Consider the following 16787-nt stretch of genomic DNA (forward strand, 5'->3'; position numbering starts at 1 on the left):
TTGAATGCTGTTGAAATGAGATCCCTGAGGCGTATGTGTGGTAAAATCATGTATGAGATCCGCAAAGAGTGCATAGCTGATTTAAGCATAATGAGTATGATTAAAAAAGGGACGCTTAGATGGTTTGGGCATGTAGAGCGAATGAGCGAAGAAAGGAGTGTAAGGAGAATATTTATGATTCAAATGCGAATAGTAGCAGAAGTCTGGGACGCCCGAGGAAGACATGGCACGATCAAGTGAATCAGATATTTAAGTCAGGCCATGTCAAGAGTCAGAATAATTGAAGAGTTTGTATGAATGTGAATGAGACCAGAAGTGTGTGCCAAGACCGAGTTGTTTGGCGGTCCGTCCTCTCTGCCTACCCCTGTGGGAAGCGGCATGATGGTTAGTTAGTTAATAACTATGTGTACAATACTAGAATAGTGTAATCATTGGTCTCAAATTTTTTCTTTTTCTAGGTTAGAGGAAGGACATTTTAACAGAAGGCGTACTTGGAAATTCTGGGGACCTGGCGGCAGCTGCGATATTTTTTTTTATTTTTTTTTTTTATAGTGAATACCTCACAAGAGTCCCAACTGCTCCCGTCTGGAGCCAGTGAGACTATGGCATCCCCAATTGGGGGATGTTGTGAGGCTGAAGGTAAGTGGGGAAGGGAAAGAGGAAGGTGGGGAAGTACCTGGCTATTCAGATCTAGTCACTAAACACGGCTAAAGCCATTTGGAGCAACGTTTCAATTCTGAATGGTGGTCTTACACCAGGGCGATACTGGTAGTATCTTCCACTCTGGAACGTGCCGCAAATATATCTTATATTATTTTAATTAATTAATTGTGAAATAACACAAATTAATCAAATAAAATTTATTTGCGCACGCCGGGTTTGAACCCGCGACCTTCGGAATGGCAGTCCAATGCGTTTTCACTGGACTATGCCGGCCGTCAAAATATGTCGATATGTCAAAGGAAACTATTATAATTCTTTAAACAAACGTATAGCTATGAAAACTCGATATTCAGTTTACAGCTTAGAAGATTCTCTTTCAATTTTAAATCACATTCTCTCTAGACTCATTTTTCACAAGAGGAAAAAATTTCAAATTTATTTCAATATTCTTTATAATGGAATTCCACCACGAATTGTATCAAAATAGAAATATTAAATGCATATTCCATCTATTTTATAATATCCTTTTGTGTTTTACAATCTATATTTCTTTTCAAGTTTTTATTATTCTTTTTATTACTTTATTTGTTTTCATTTCTTTACACATATTAATAGATAGTATATAATAACACAATATATAAAACCAAATAGTATACACAAGAAATGAAAACCCACTAAGGCACTGCCTGAGTGTGGGTAATATAAAACGATTACTATATTTCAAGTACCTAAAGTATAATATACATTAGTAGAAAAGTTTTTTTTTGTTTATAGTTATTATAAAAAGTAGAGAGAAAACACTGTGTACAATAGTTTATAAAGTTTCAGCAAGTGAGTTGTAGAAAGGATCAATAAATTTATAGTAAAAGCGTTTCAATATCTGCCTCATTTAGCCATAATTTTACCTCTTTAATATATTCTATCTTTTTATTTATCATTTGAGTTTGTAGTGGTAGAAAGTTAAATGTACGAGGACCAATGAAACTGCTATGTGTCTGCATTAATTTAGTATTGGTTTGGGGGGTGTAAAATATATTATTTTTTCTTTTGCTCATTCTGTTTTCATTTATTTTCGTTTTTAAGTAAATATTTCATAGTTTGTAATATAAATAATTTACAAATGTTAAATAATTTAGATTCCTTGTATAATAGGTCGGTCGAGAATGTTTTATTTTTGTTATATATGACTTTAATTATGTGTTTTTGAATTATTTGTAGAGGCTTAATGAATGTATCAGGTGCACCACCCCATCCTATTTTGCCATAAGTGATTGCAGATTGCACCAGAGAGAAGTAGATCATTTTCAATTTTTCAGCATTTAAAATTTCCTTGAGTCTATAAAATATGTAAATAAGATATCTTAGTTTAGAAGTGGTTTGATTAATATGTGATTTCCAATTAAGATTAATATCTATTGATACTCCTAAATATTTTATATTTTTGACATTAGCGAGTTCGTTGCACAGGAAGCACAATTCTTGATTGCAAGTTGTATTATGGATTCTAATTTTAAGGTTGTCTTTTGGTTTGTTTTTCATGTTTTTATAAAAAGGTAAGTAAAATGTTTTGCTGTAGTTTAAGACAAGTTTGTTGTATTTTAACCATTTTGAAACAAGTGAAATACATACAGTTGCTTTCGAAAAAGTTTCTGTCCAATTATTACCATCCACTATTATTGCCGTGTCATCGGCGTAAGAAACAATTTTACCAGGGATTACAAAATTACATAAATCATTAATATAAATTAAGAATAAAATCGGGCCAAGAACAGTTCCCTGCGGAACTCCGTTTTTTATCTGTGTTTCTGAACTATAATTATTCCCAATTTTTGTTTTTTGTGTTCTGTCTTTAAGATAGTTTGATAGTAATTTTAGTGTGTTTTTTGAAGCCCAGTTGAGTTATTTTTTTAATGAGTAAATTATGATTAACGGTGTCGAAAGCTTTTCTTAAATCTAGGAATATGGCAAGACATTTCTTTTTTTTATCGATAGATGTATAAATATTTTTTGTCAATTCATATATGGCATCCTCAGTGCTTAGATCTTTACGAAAGCCGTATTGGTTTTTCGATAGAATTTTATATTTTTCTAAGTGTTCAATGACTCTAAATTTGATGCATTTTTCGAATATTTTTGATAGGTTTGAAACAAGGGATATTGGTCTGTAATTGTCTAATTTATGCGTATCCCCAGATTTATGAATAGGTATTATAGTGGAGATTTTAAATTGTTCTGGAAAATGACCATCTTTGAGGCATATATTAAAAATATGTTGTAATGGCGTTAATACATGTTGTTTTATTTTTTTAATATATCACATGATAGTCCATCATTTCCCTTAGAGTTGGATGGTTTTAGGTTATCAATATATTTTTCAATTTCTTTAAATGTAATAGGAGAAAAATATTCTATAGAGTAAATTGAATCGTTATAAGAATCTAATTGAGGAGATGTCTCCATATAATCATGATTAACATTAATGCCGGAAGATTCAAATACCTCGTCTACTATATTTGTAAAAAAGTTATTAAAACATTCTCCAATGGTCGATTTGTTACTTATTATTTTACTATTTATTTTAACCTCATTTACAATATTTGAAGAAATAATTTTTTTGTTGGCAATTTCATTTATAATATTCCAAGTTTTTTTAGTATTATTTTTAGCATTTTCAATTTGTTCACAATAGTATTTCTTTTAGCAGTTTCGTATCAGTCTATTTAGTAAGTTTCGGTACATTAGATATTTTGTTTTCAGATAAGGTATTGTTCCGAGATTATTAATTTGGCAATCCATTTGATATTTTATCATTTCTCTATATAATTTATCCCTTTGTTTAATTGATATAATTAATCCAACTGTAATCCTAGGTTTAATTTTTTTATATTTTCTGTTAGTGACAACTATTTTACTTTCACTTTTTAGAATATAATTATTATTACTTACGCGTTTTGTATGTCTTGTTTAAAAAGTCAAAAGGAGGAAATCCATAATTGGTTTTATTTTGGCCTTGAGATTTCTCTATCTATATGAGTGGTTTATTTTTGGTCAACGATATATTTACCTGTCTGGACCGTATGACCGTTTTATCTGTGTTCGTCTGTGGTTAAGATGATGACAAAATACCCCCTACAAAAAGCCCGAAGATATTGATATAGAGAATGGTTTATTTATGAGCTGACTGGAGCAAGGGACGCCTCACGCGTCCGTTTGTTCTGAAGTAGCGTCCCTCGGTGTAATTGTGAACACAAACCTTTGTTGTATTGAGGTACGAACCTTTAAACTGTTTTATATTCATTCAATATTTAAAATCAGTTACCTGAAGCGGTGTTCGCATCGGGAATATTTTAGTCACTGCTTTGCTGCATATAAACTATATTTCATTTTCCGAAAATGGAAACACGTGTATTTTAGCCAATGAAATTACAATATTATTCATTTGAACGTACAGGAAAATAACTTTTCCCCACGGAAAATGCAAAGCCGACTAGAGTACAGATTTGGTCACTCAACTGTTGCTATCGCTAAGTAAATTCAATGTTTAAAATAGACTAATCACTGTTTACAAATATGCTTGAGTTAAAACAACCTACAAATCAGTAGTAACAACGCGTATCAATATCAATCGCTGCCGTTTTCAAACAGTCGTTGTTCTATAATGGAACGGCACTGACTTGACACTTTACACCTTAAATACGTAAGGCTTTTACGTTTTTTTAGGCCCTGTGCGTATCCCTATTTGCTGTATGTACCAAAAATGATATCGTTTAACACAATCTAATAAAACTTCTTCCAATCGAACGTTTTTTTAAACTATTTGTCATCTCATTCGGTATCCAGCGGTAAAAACTGATGCATTTTCAAGTAAACAGTGCACACGATAAACAGTTGAACATCGTGTTTGTATTGTACGTATTTCGAAAGAACTTTTTGCAATTTAAACATATGTTTTAGGTTCTTACTGTAAGCTGTGACTAATTACTGTTCATTAAATAGGTATCATGGACGTTCCCGACACGGACAATGTTTCCATAAAGGAGGAACAAGGGACTCTAGAAGGAGACGGAGGTGAAATGACGGATACGGAGTTAGACATAGTCCTCCAGGACGTTAAGAAGGAGTGTTAAGAGTACAGCAAAAGTGTTGATCGGATGGCAGGTAAGAAGCGTATTTTGAAAATATATGTAACCATGCTAGAGTAGTTCAAACATTACGTGAAACTGAATTCAAGGATAATGTTTAGAGTTAGGGTATTTTATTATTATTGTTAATTTCTAAAATTACCCTTATTTAGTTGTGTTCTTGTTTGTTTTGTTCAGAGTAGTGAATCAATCAAAGTTGAATTGACTCTTGAAAATTGATTCTTAATTTTTTCACTTTATTCAACAGAAATCCTCCAAGAAGAGATATCAACTAGAAGGAAATCCCACCCAGCTACTCGTACAGATGATAGAACAAGGAAAGGCTTTTCGAAACGGTTGCTTTGTTCCGAATGCCCGTACTCTTGTGATCGTAAACAGGATTTAAGCACGCACCTGCTGACGCATTCTGGGGAGAAACTTTTCACTTGTTCTGAATGCAAATACTCATGTTCTCGAAAGTATAGTTTAAAGTTGCATATGCTAGCACATTCTGGGGAGAAACCTTTCACTTGTTCTGAATGCAGTTATTCATATTCTTGTAAATCACGTTTAAACAGACACATTTTGATCCACTCTGGTGAGAAACCTTTCACTTGTTCTGAATGCAGTTATTCATTTTCTTGTAAATCACATTTAAATAGGCACATTTTGACCCACTCTGGTGAAAAACCTTTCACTTGTTCTGAATGCAGTTACTCGGGTTCTCAAAGGGCTCAATTAATGCGGCACATGCTGACCCACTCTGGCGAGAAACCTTTCACTTGTTCTAAATGCAGTTACTCGTGTTCTACAAAATCATATTTAAAGACTCACAGGCTAACCCATTCCGGGAAGAGACCTTTTTTATGTTCCAATTGCAATTATTCATGCATAAGGAAGTCACAATTAACGTTACATATGCTTAAACATTCGAAACAAGACAATTAAGAGTATTTATAGAAAAAATGTCCATCTGACCTTTTTTGTCTTATTCTGAAAATAAACTTGTTTCAGAAAATAGGCATTCCATCTTTATTAAATCTTTATACTTGAACAATGTTTATAAAATTAACAAACTTCTTGATGATTGGAAAAACACAAACTCTTCTGATTTGAGCATAACTGCTTTCCGTGCGAACCAATATTTTACGACGGTTGGGTTAGGTTAGGTTATATTAGGTTAGGCTAAGCCTGCGGAAAACATCTTAAGAAACAGTAAAGAAACTAGTTAAAATAAACGGTAAACGAAGAGGTTATAAAAATTAATCTGTGCAAGAAGAAGCTTACTTAAAAAACAAAATTAATAATCTTCAGCCCTCGACATTTGAGTTTGATCGGATCGAAATTGAGGTCCAACATTCTTTACGGTTAACAATGGTTGATGGAATGTATTTATGTCTTATGTCTGCTGCAATGTTTGTCATCAGGCTTAAGCATACATACATGTTAAGGGATTTAACAGCTGAACGACTATTTCAGGAATATCGATGGTATTACTTACCACCTTTTACACAAAGTACTGATTCAATGGTCTGAAAAGATTGTGTCAAATTATCTATTAGAAATTTTTCTGAAGAGGCTGCGGAATCTGGGAATAAAAATATTAATCCTTTCAGTCGCTAGAATACCCAGAAAATGTCACGTATTGTAACGAACACCGACCTTTTACATCAACTTCTTCTTTATTCAGATCCATATATTTCTAGCGAGAGGAATTTACCTCGTCAGAAGAAGCCTGTGTTGTCAAAAGAGGTGTTAAAAAATTTTGTGTGTTTTTGTAAAAAATAGTTTTGAGGAAGTTATATAATTTTTCGTGATTATTCTGTACCATATGTTCTTGTTTTGTGTGTAATATAAACGCTTTCATTGTGTTGAGAATTTTTAGTCTAATGGGTAAAAATAGTAATTTATAATTTACTTACTTGTTTTTTTATATTTTATCAGCATGTTATTTTGAAGTAGAGCAGTTTTTCCCAGACGTTTTTTCCGTGGTCCGGATATTTTTTAATTTATCCTTTGTGACCCACCAATTAATGAAAAGGGGGTGGGATTCCAACGATAAAATGCATTATTGAAATGCACGAAGGCGGTCGTGAGAGAAATCACTTGCTTGTTCCGAACGCAACTATTGATGTTCTCAAAAATTGCATTCTTAAGCATTCAGGAGAGCAACCACTCGCATGCGCTGAACATAACTAATTACTTATTCATGTATAACACACTATCTTTAAAAAGTAAATCCTTGGTACTCTATTAAAATTTTTAAATTTAATACTAAAATCGTTTAAAATAAAATGAAATAATTTAATAGAAATAAAAAAAATGTTTTGAAGTAATGTGTTCTTGGTAGCTCTGGAAAGAAACCATTTAAATGTTCTGAATGCATTGTTGATAAGGTTTAATATGTGTTCTAAAATTAAACTGTGTAATATTTTATGATAGATTTAATGGAAGTAATTAATCACTACAAACAAAGTTATGTTTAGTTAAGTAATCGCGACGCGAAAGGATTATGTTTGTTTTTTATTACTGCATTAAAGATATGTAAGTTGTAGACTGCCTGAGTACCTTCCCGCTGTCGCTTATATAAGGTGCAAACGCATCGAGAATCATCCAGCGCTAGGTTGATGGGCAGTACCTCCGGTGTTCGCTAGTAGGTTCCAATGTTATTCGAGTTGCATCTAAGAACGTTCCCGAACATTCTGGTTAGTATCGCTTCAATATGTTGCCGCCCGTAACGCTTAAGATTCTATAGGTCGCCTGTAGAAATAGCGCGGTAGTTTCAGGTACCGGCCGGCTTGACCTCTAGGCAACGGCCGAAGTGTCCAATAGGTTCTATGACGGCCTAGGTACCTTTGCGCTTGGCACTGTGTACTAAGTAGTATCCGACACCGTCCGACTCGAGTAGTGGCGTAACACTAGAGCATTTCTTAGGCACTCTGGAAAGAAATAATGTCCTTGTTTAAACTGTAGTTTTAACATGTCAAATGCCAAAATTATACGATGAGTAGCACCTACTCCAATGGCAAATGTCACTTTATCAATATAAATTCCTGCAAAATGATACAGAATGCCTGTAAAATAATTCTAAGTAAAACTGTCAACTATTAGAGGAACATCACAATGTAATAATAAGTGTGACATTCCCAAGTGTAATTTATTGTAGAAATGTTAATTTTATTTTTAGAGTTATCATTAATCCTATTAGTTATAGTAATCTTGTACCAACCAAATTGAAATTTAAGTACGGGAGAGTTAAGGTTGGCAATACTCAAAATAAACAAATAATATTATATATAAATATACTTTAGAAAATTATTTGTACACCTACGTTTGACACAAATAACGACATGGTCAATACACACGGCTGGCGGCTGGTGGCTGGCATACACAGGGCTGTGCGGTCGTAGGTACCGATGGTCTAAATCTAAATACAACTGCGGATGTGTGGATTCATCATGTTCCCGCGTAGCAAACTAAAGCGGGACATCAATAGCGTGTCATTTCCTCGTATCACACGGTTGATTGTATTGGTGTATTTGTTTCCGATTTTTAACAAAAATCTCTGATTTTTAATCGAATTTGAAAACTATGGAAAATATATTTTTTTTAAATTCAGTGCATAAATGCATAACGGAGGAATACCTAAAATCTGAACCCGAAATTTATTATATTTATCGAGTTATTAAAGTTATTAGAAGCAATGTGTAGTAAATACACACCGTAGATAAGGAAAGGTTTTAAGTTGGATCATATGTTAGTATTGCGATACCAAACGTCACCTGGTACTACTTACATATTGGGGCTCTATTCAAAAACCATGAGACGCCTAGGTAGGTGATCACTGTAAGCAATAATATTCGCATGATTTGTATTTTTGTGTAAGCTCAACTTAGTCAATAAGCTAGCTGGGAATTCGACGACAACTTGATGAGAACGGCATCTATTTCCCTGGTTTTCTCAACAGCTGATTGCTGTTCTCCAGTATGATCTAGAAACCTCAATGGTCGATGTTCAACCAAATAACAAAAAGCAAACCATCAGCGGAATTTTAAAATCTACACCTCTTCTTTGGTTCCTTGTACTTGCAAATGTAACTCCGCCAAATACTAATGAAAGTTTGATAATGCCTTCAGAGGGCGAAACAGCTGTCACGCGTAGTAATAATTACACAGCAGAACTTGTTTAAAAATAAACTGTTTTTATAAAACCAATAACAATATTATTGAATATATAAAAAATAAAAAAATAAAATGGAGTTCTACAAATTAAACTTAATAACAATAAAAAAAAACTAGGCAATTCCTTTGCACGATGATGTCGTCTCCAAAGTTCCAAAAGCTCTTGTTATTTTTTAGTATTATATTCTTTGTTATGTGTTTTTATTGGATTATATTCTGTACACAGTTATTTTTTTGGACAAAAAATCAAAAAACAAATAAACGCACTTATTGCACGCGGCCAGCAATTAAAATTAAGTAAAATAGAAGATTCCTTTTGATTAGTAACTGTTCTAGAGTAAATCCAGGCATAAATAAACCACTCTCTCATGAAGAATGTTTGTCGACTTTGGATATGGCAATGTTATCACGAGTGATTTATTTTTTTATACTTACAACACCAAATCCATTGCTTCGTCGGGCTGCCATTTCGTGGAGAATTCTTGAATTATCGGAGAATTTTAAGATTTTTGAGAATTGTGTAAGCGGTTGGAAACAATTTTGTGTAGAAAATGCGTGGATTATATGCATTTCTTGATTTTCCATACATTCTGAAAATTAATTCTGTTTTTATTGATTATTTTTAATATTGGATTGTGGAAATATGCCACCATCTTGTTTGTTTAAGCTGTGAAGTGATTTCTCAAGGGCTACGCCAAAACTGTTTTTATTGATTATTTTTGATATTGGATTGTGGAAATATGCCACCATCTTTTTTGTTTAAGATCTGAAGTGATTTCTCAAGGGCTACGCCAAAACTGTTTTCATTGATTATTTTTTAGAATTCCCAAAAGATGAGAAAAAGTGAATATTTTCTTATTGTTTTTCATAAGTTCACATTTAATAGGTAATTAATTCCTAACCTCCATAGGTTTTAAAGTGTGGCAAGTACTGAAAAAATAATTAATATTTCACTGTCTTACAATCTTGATTAATTTTATTTTATTTATTTAAACGCCCATAGGGCTTTTACCTATAATAATGTACATCTTTATTTTTTTAGTTATACAGATTACATAAAAAAATAAGTGTTAACAAAATACAGGTTACTTACATAAAAAAATATCAGAGTTAACAAAATATGTTACATAAAATATGGGAGTTTAAAAAATATAGGTATGGATAGAGTACAAATAAGTGTGACGAAAAATAGAAAATCTGCCAAAATCCTCAAAATCAACCATAATGATAAAAAGAAAGTATAACAATAGTTTACAAATTAGGTAAAAATAGTTCGCACATACTCCGTTTAAAGTTTGCCAAGTTCAAATTATTGTCAAATACATTTATATTGTTTAAGTATTTGTTACCAAGACTGTTAATGGAAGAAACCAACTATTAATGGAAGAATTGCTAGCTAGATGCGATTTACCCCCGGAAAGGCGCTATAGATATTGAATTATTATATATTGTTAAGAAAAGCCTACATTTGTACCCAATCTGTGCAAATTTTATAGTTTTATTTATTTTTATTGCCGCACAAGAGTCCCAACTCCTCCCAAACGTGTGGAGCCAGTGAGACTATGGCATCCCCAATCGGTACTTCGTATGGCTGAAGATAAAGGGGAGGGGAAGGAAATGGATAAGAGGAGAGGAAGGAAAGGAAGGAGGGGAAGGAAATGGAAGGCGGAGAAGTACCTGGCTATTCAGATCTGGTCACCAAACACGGCCAAAGCCATTTCAAGCAAAGCTTCAATTCTGAACTGTCAGTTTTTTTCATATTATTTTGAGTTATTGTAGCGGTGTTACATAGAAAAAATATTTCGGCGATAAAATACATATTATGTACTTATTTAGTTTTGGATTTCACGCCCAGTACAAAGAACATACAAATGAGCACAATACAAAAACAAGATACTCCACCATGCAAGATGTAAAAATAGTAGATTGGGAACACCCAGTACAATAAATAGATTTTGTTTTTCAAAGCGTTTTCATGTTTGCAGTAAAAACGTAAAAAAAAAACTTTTCAACGCATTCTGCACTTCACTGTACACGTCAGAACTGTGGGTGTGTTACACTGCATATCAATGGCATAAGTTAAAAGTCGCTTACAATAATGCTTATCGCCAACTATTCCGCCTACCGAGATACTACAGCGCTACGGAAATGTTCGTGGAGGGACGAGTACACTATTTCAGAGTGCTTCTCCGCCATCACATGGGAAGCTTAGCCATGGTTGCCTGGATGGAGTCCCCTCTGATGGCCTTCTGGAGACGGGAGATTTCCAAATATCCTCCATAAAAGGCTGCTTACACACATTTTTGTGTTCATTTTTTACCTTTTTTTCATTTAAATTCCGCATTTTTTGAGCCTATCTATATAATATTATTTTTATTTTTCTAATTATTTTATATATTAGTTCAAAATATGAAAATGTTCTGCATTGCACTACCCCTGCATACGTTCTGGAGTAAATTCTTATTATTATATTAAAACATACGGCACAACATGTGCCATTAACCTTTCCCTTACTGTGCTAAAAAAATACACGCGTTCCGATGCTGTGTAGTCAATACACATCTCAAAATAAGCGAATTAATATCGAAAAAATATGAATATTCATAGCTAATCGATTATGTTTATTATATTTTATATCAAAAGTGATAATAATTGTAATTTAATTGCTGAAAACATGAAAAAAAACCATCGGCAGATGCTAAAGAAACGTGCGAGCGGTCCACATCTAACGACACGGTTCGCGGCCAACTGGCTGGCGGCTGGCACACACACAGCTGTGCGGTCGTAGGTATCGATGGTCTAAATCAAAAACTACAACTGCAGAAGTATGGATGTCTCATGTTCCCGCAAAGCGAATTAAAGCGGGACATCAATAGCGTGTCATTTCCTCGCACTCTTCGCGTATTAGTATCACACGGTTGATTGTATTTGTATTTGTTCCCGATTTTTAACAAAAAACTCTGATTTTTAATTGAATTTGAAAACTATCTAATATATTATTTTTTTAATTCAGTGCATAAATGTATAACTGAGGAATACCTAAAATCTTAACCCAGAATTTATTATAATTTATTATTGAGTTATTAAAGTTATTAGAAGCAATGTATATTAAATACACACCACAGATAAGGAAAGGTTAACATTGTAGGGTAAATTATAGGGAGTTTACATCTCCCGAAAATAACTACAACATTATTTTTACCTACATTCTTGTGAGGCTCTGGTATCATCGTAAAACCTGCGCGCGGTACCTCGAGCGGCAAATAATATTATTCTGTCTCCAGCAGTCTAGCCGTCGGTTTAGTCCTAAATTTCCTCTAGCCTACGCGATCTATTTGTTCATAAAATTATTATAAGTGAGTTTTGTTAAAATAAAAAAACTTAATTGGAATTGTCCAAATTCTAATTATTTCACACTGAGAGTATTCACGCAAACTTGGATTCTACCGATTGGAGAACCGCAGAATCATTTAGCCAACAACCCATTTAAACTGGCGATGATAACAAGTCCTCCAAAACATAAATATAAGTTAAAAAATTATGAATTCAAAAGGTAAGTTTTTTTAAAATTAATAATGACTTATTAATGAATTATTTTCCATCCAATCTCTACAAACCCATAAATAACCGTTATTATCAAATTACAGGTGCCTAAGCGTAGCTATCTAGTTGGCGACAGAATAACTAGTTATATTTTATGGTCAAAGAAATGAAAGTCTGTTAAGAGGAATGGGGTGCGCCTGTTCTCACATTGCCGGAGGATTGGGGGCGGAGCTACGAAGTTTGCCGAGTGAACACGAAGGCTCAAAGCGGCTCGGAACTACGAAGTTTGCCGAGTGTACACGAAGGCTGGCAACAATCAACTTGATTTTGAATAATTTGTTTGAAGTCTTGAAGTTTGACTGTGGTTTGACGTTCGAAAATCTCTCAAGTATGAGGGAGATTTTGAGTTGAAAGAAACGAAACATGGAGGTCGTTATTAGTAAACATTTACAAGACATAATCAACCCTACGGACGAAAATAAGTATTATTCTGGATACTTCGACAGCCAGGAGAAATACGCTGCATTCAATACTGACTTGAAGGCTTCAGGGTTTTCATTCTCAACCAGAACCAGTTATGGTAGAAAAGGTATGTAGCCCTACCCTACTACAATCACAGAGCGTGCAGCGTCTAGCCCTGCCCTTTTGGCCAACATAAACTAATTTGTATTCCATTTTTTTTTTAACTTAACCTAACCTAACCTAACCTTCTACTTCCTGGTTACGAAACCATTACTAGGATAGGTTATTGTACTTTTTATTACTAACCTCCAACTTACCTAGCTCTGGTAGTTTGTATTGATATTTGAAGGTTATGTTTGTGTTATTTAAGCTTTCTGCCAGAAGCCTGACCTCACAATTGTTATTTAATCTTATATATTCTAGGTTTTCCGAATAAAATCACAAAGTAGAAGAAATTTGTGTTTAATCCGTGACCTATCCTAATATTCCTTTACGATAGGCCTACTTCACTAGTAACTCTTAAGATCATTTAAACTTGAATGCACTACTTGTATTTTTATGACAAAGTGCCTTCTTCGATGTAATTGTTATGCAGTCTTATGGAGAAATAACAACCAACCAAGAAAGCCAAGTTCTCATTGTCACAGGTTTAAATTTGCCGGGCAGATATGGAGTGAAGTTCGGATTTCGTAGCTCCGCCCCCAATCCTCCGGCAATGTGAGAACAGGCGCACCCAGAGGAATGGCTGCGCGACCCCTTTCATACAAAACTCAAATAAATACAAAACTGTAATGAAATATGTCAAAGAAGATCTAGGCATTTTATTTTTACTAATAGACATTTTTTCTGCTTTCTGATACTAAGGACGGGTTGTTTCGGAGAATTTGAACAATTCATCAAATTTCAACGTTGATTTTCTAGTTCTGTGAGAGATTTTTTCAAGTTCTGTTTTAATTTCAGTTTTGTAAAGCAACTAGCCTATAATGATATAATAACAGAACCTTAATAGGACTTTCACAGAACCCGGAAATGAACGTTGAAATTTGATGAATTGTTCAAATTCTCCGAAACAACCCGTCCTAAGACTTCTTTAAATTAAGTGATTAAGTTGAATATGTCACAAAATCCTTATATTCGTTACCCAAATTCTCTATAGGGATAACGGGAGTATACAATTGTGAATCCGTGATGGAGTTGTATTATTATCTTATATGATTGATATGTTCTATGATTCAGAACATACACTATCTACTTAATCGTTTTACTCAGTATAAAATCGACGTTTTAAAAAAAAACATTTTTATTACAAAAAACGGCCACGAAAACCTGAGACTTACCTTTGTTACTAATGGCTGAAACTTTTATAAATAAAATTAGATAAATAAATCTTATTGCACTTTAAAAGATTTTTATTTTATTTATTTCAATAAACACATATTATATTGGTAAGAATGTAATACAATTTCACAAAAGACATTAAATGAGTCGATTTTGGCAACCCTGTGAAACTGAAAAATTTCCACCAAGTACACAAGCTTGCACAAGCCACGCCCATGCCATGCCCAGAGTCAGAAACTTTAAAACTTCCTCCAAGTACGCAAGCTTGCAAAAACAACGCCCAGAGTCAACTATTACATGTTAGATGGCTTTAATTTTCGCAGTTCTGCTCTCACCATGTATACATTTCCTATAAGATAATATAGACTTATAATTTACTAATTAATATGATTCTTGTTTTAATTTCAGATAACCAAAACAACGATAATTTAAATAAAAAATATATATCGCCGTTTTATGTACGATGTCATAGTGCAAGGTGTACAGAGTTGCAAAGTGGGTATATTATAGAAGTGGCGGTGTGCAGTTGCAATGTGGGGATATCAGCAAAGTTGCAAAGTGGGGAAGCACAAATATTTTTCAAAGTAAGTTCACCTATATCCAGAAAAAAAAAACAATGCAAGTTTTATTAACTACGTCAAACTACAGGGTTTTCCAATAAGAGGTGTTATTTTGATATTCAATCGTAAAATATCGATGGTTTCGCCGTCATGTTGAAAGCGAACGTTGTCCAGATCAATACCATACAATTCCGGCCATCAAAAATCATTAATCATCTCTCCATAGCGCAATCCATTCACCGGAACTGTTCCTCCAGCCTCATTTTCGAAAAAGTAAGGTCTAATGACTCCGCCGGACCATAAACCGCACCAAACAGTCACACGTTGAGGATAGAGAGGCTTTTCAACAATAACTCTTAAGTTTTCCGAGCCCCAGATGCGACAATTTTGCTTGTTGACGAAGCCACCGAGGTGGAAATGGGCCTCATCACTCAAGATGATTTGCATTTGATTCACTCAAGTGAATTTTAATAATTTCAATGCGTTGTAAAAGTAACATCTACCGAAATAGCGGGCTATTCAAAATAACACCTCTTATTGGAAAACCCTGTATAATAAGTTTGTTAAAATATTATCAAGTAATTACTAGATACACAAATAAGTTCGTCACTAAGTCGTAGAAATTAACGTTTATATTCATGTCTTATTCTCTGGGAATTATTAATATTTAAGAAAATATTAGTGATTTCTAAACGAAAATCTGAAACAGAAAAATCAGAAAAGGAAACGGTCACATCTGGGTCCCATTAGCTCAGTTGGTAGAGCACTGTCACGGAAAGACAAGGGTCCTGGGTTCGAGTCCCAGATGTGACCGTTTCCTTTTCTGATTTTTCTGTTTCAGATTTTCGTTTAGAAATCACTAATATTGTCTTCAATATTTAAATATTACAATTTGAGGTTTTACTTAATAAAGTCATTCCAAAAAATAAAAATTATTAATATGTTTTGTTATTGTATAAATTAAATAAGTGGTGAAGTTACTTCTTCTAAAGTTAGTTCTTGCAAATTCCCTAAATAAAAGGAAAATATATATATATATATATATATATTTTTTTTTATTTCTTGCAAAATCAATACCGATGAGTTTTATGACGAGAGGAACTTACAATATATAGGTGGGAGTTTATATGTACAATTTTACATTGGTATTCTGATATCAAAATTAAAAGTATCACATACGAAACAGTACAAAAATTGAAAGAGGGAGGTTAAGTAGAACAAACAAGAAACAAAAAAGGAAACAGACAGGAATATACACAAAGCCACGGTAGGAATTTACAATTAGGTAGGTACTTACCCACTAATATATTGGTAAAGTAGATTATGCTCAATTACAAATACAGGGTATAGGAAAGGAGACAGAAAGAAACAAGAAAAAATAAAACATGACAAGAATTACTTATTTTAGTTTTCTATGTTTTTAAGAAATATGTGTTTTATTTTTTACTGTTTAGAATTAGAATATTTTAATTAATAATAAAGTGTATTTAAAATACAAAAATCTAATAGCTAGTTATGTCTAGTTTATAAAATCGTTTTCGTTTTACGACATCATTAAAAATAATAAATACGCAGCTATTTTAAAATACCCTGGAAATATTCCGAAATTCGACGAGAACTTTTAATTTTACACAACATATAAATAACCTTCTTTGGCTGTATAAACAATGTATATATGTTTCCATGAACTATTTCTCATCAGTTTCTATTGGAAAAGTTTTCCCATACACGGCTGTTTATCATTTGTATAAAATTTTCACCAGATTTTCACAGGTTGTGAGATTATAACTAGTGACTTACAACTAAGACATATAATTAGTGCATTTAAACTGATCGTTGCTGGTGTCCTAAGACTAATACTAATAACAATAGACTATTGACTAACAACTAAGATTTACAACTACACTATTCCATGTAAG

This window comes from Hesperophylax consimilis, chromosome 17, assembly GCF_061612785.1.
Source record: "Hesperophylax consimilis isolate HC1 chromosome 17, BYU_Hcon_1.0, whole genome shotgun sequence".
NCBI classification, from domain to species: Eukaryota; Metazoa; Arthropoda; class Insecta; order Trichoptera; family Limnephilidae; genus Hesperophylax; species Hesperophylax consimilis.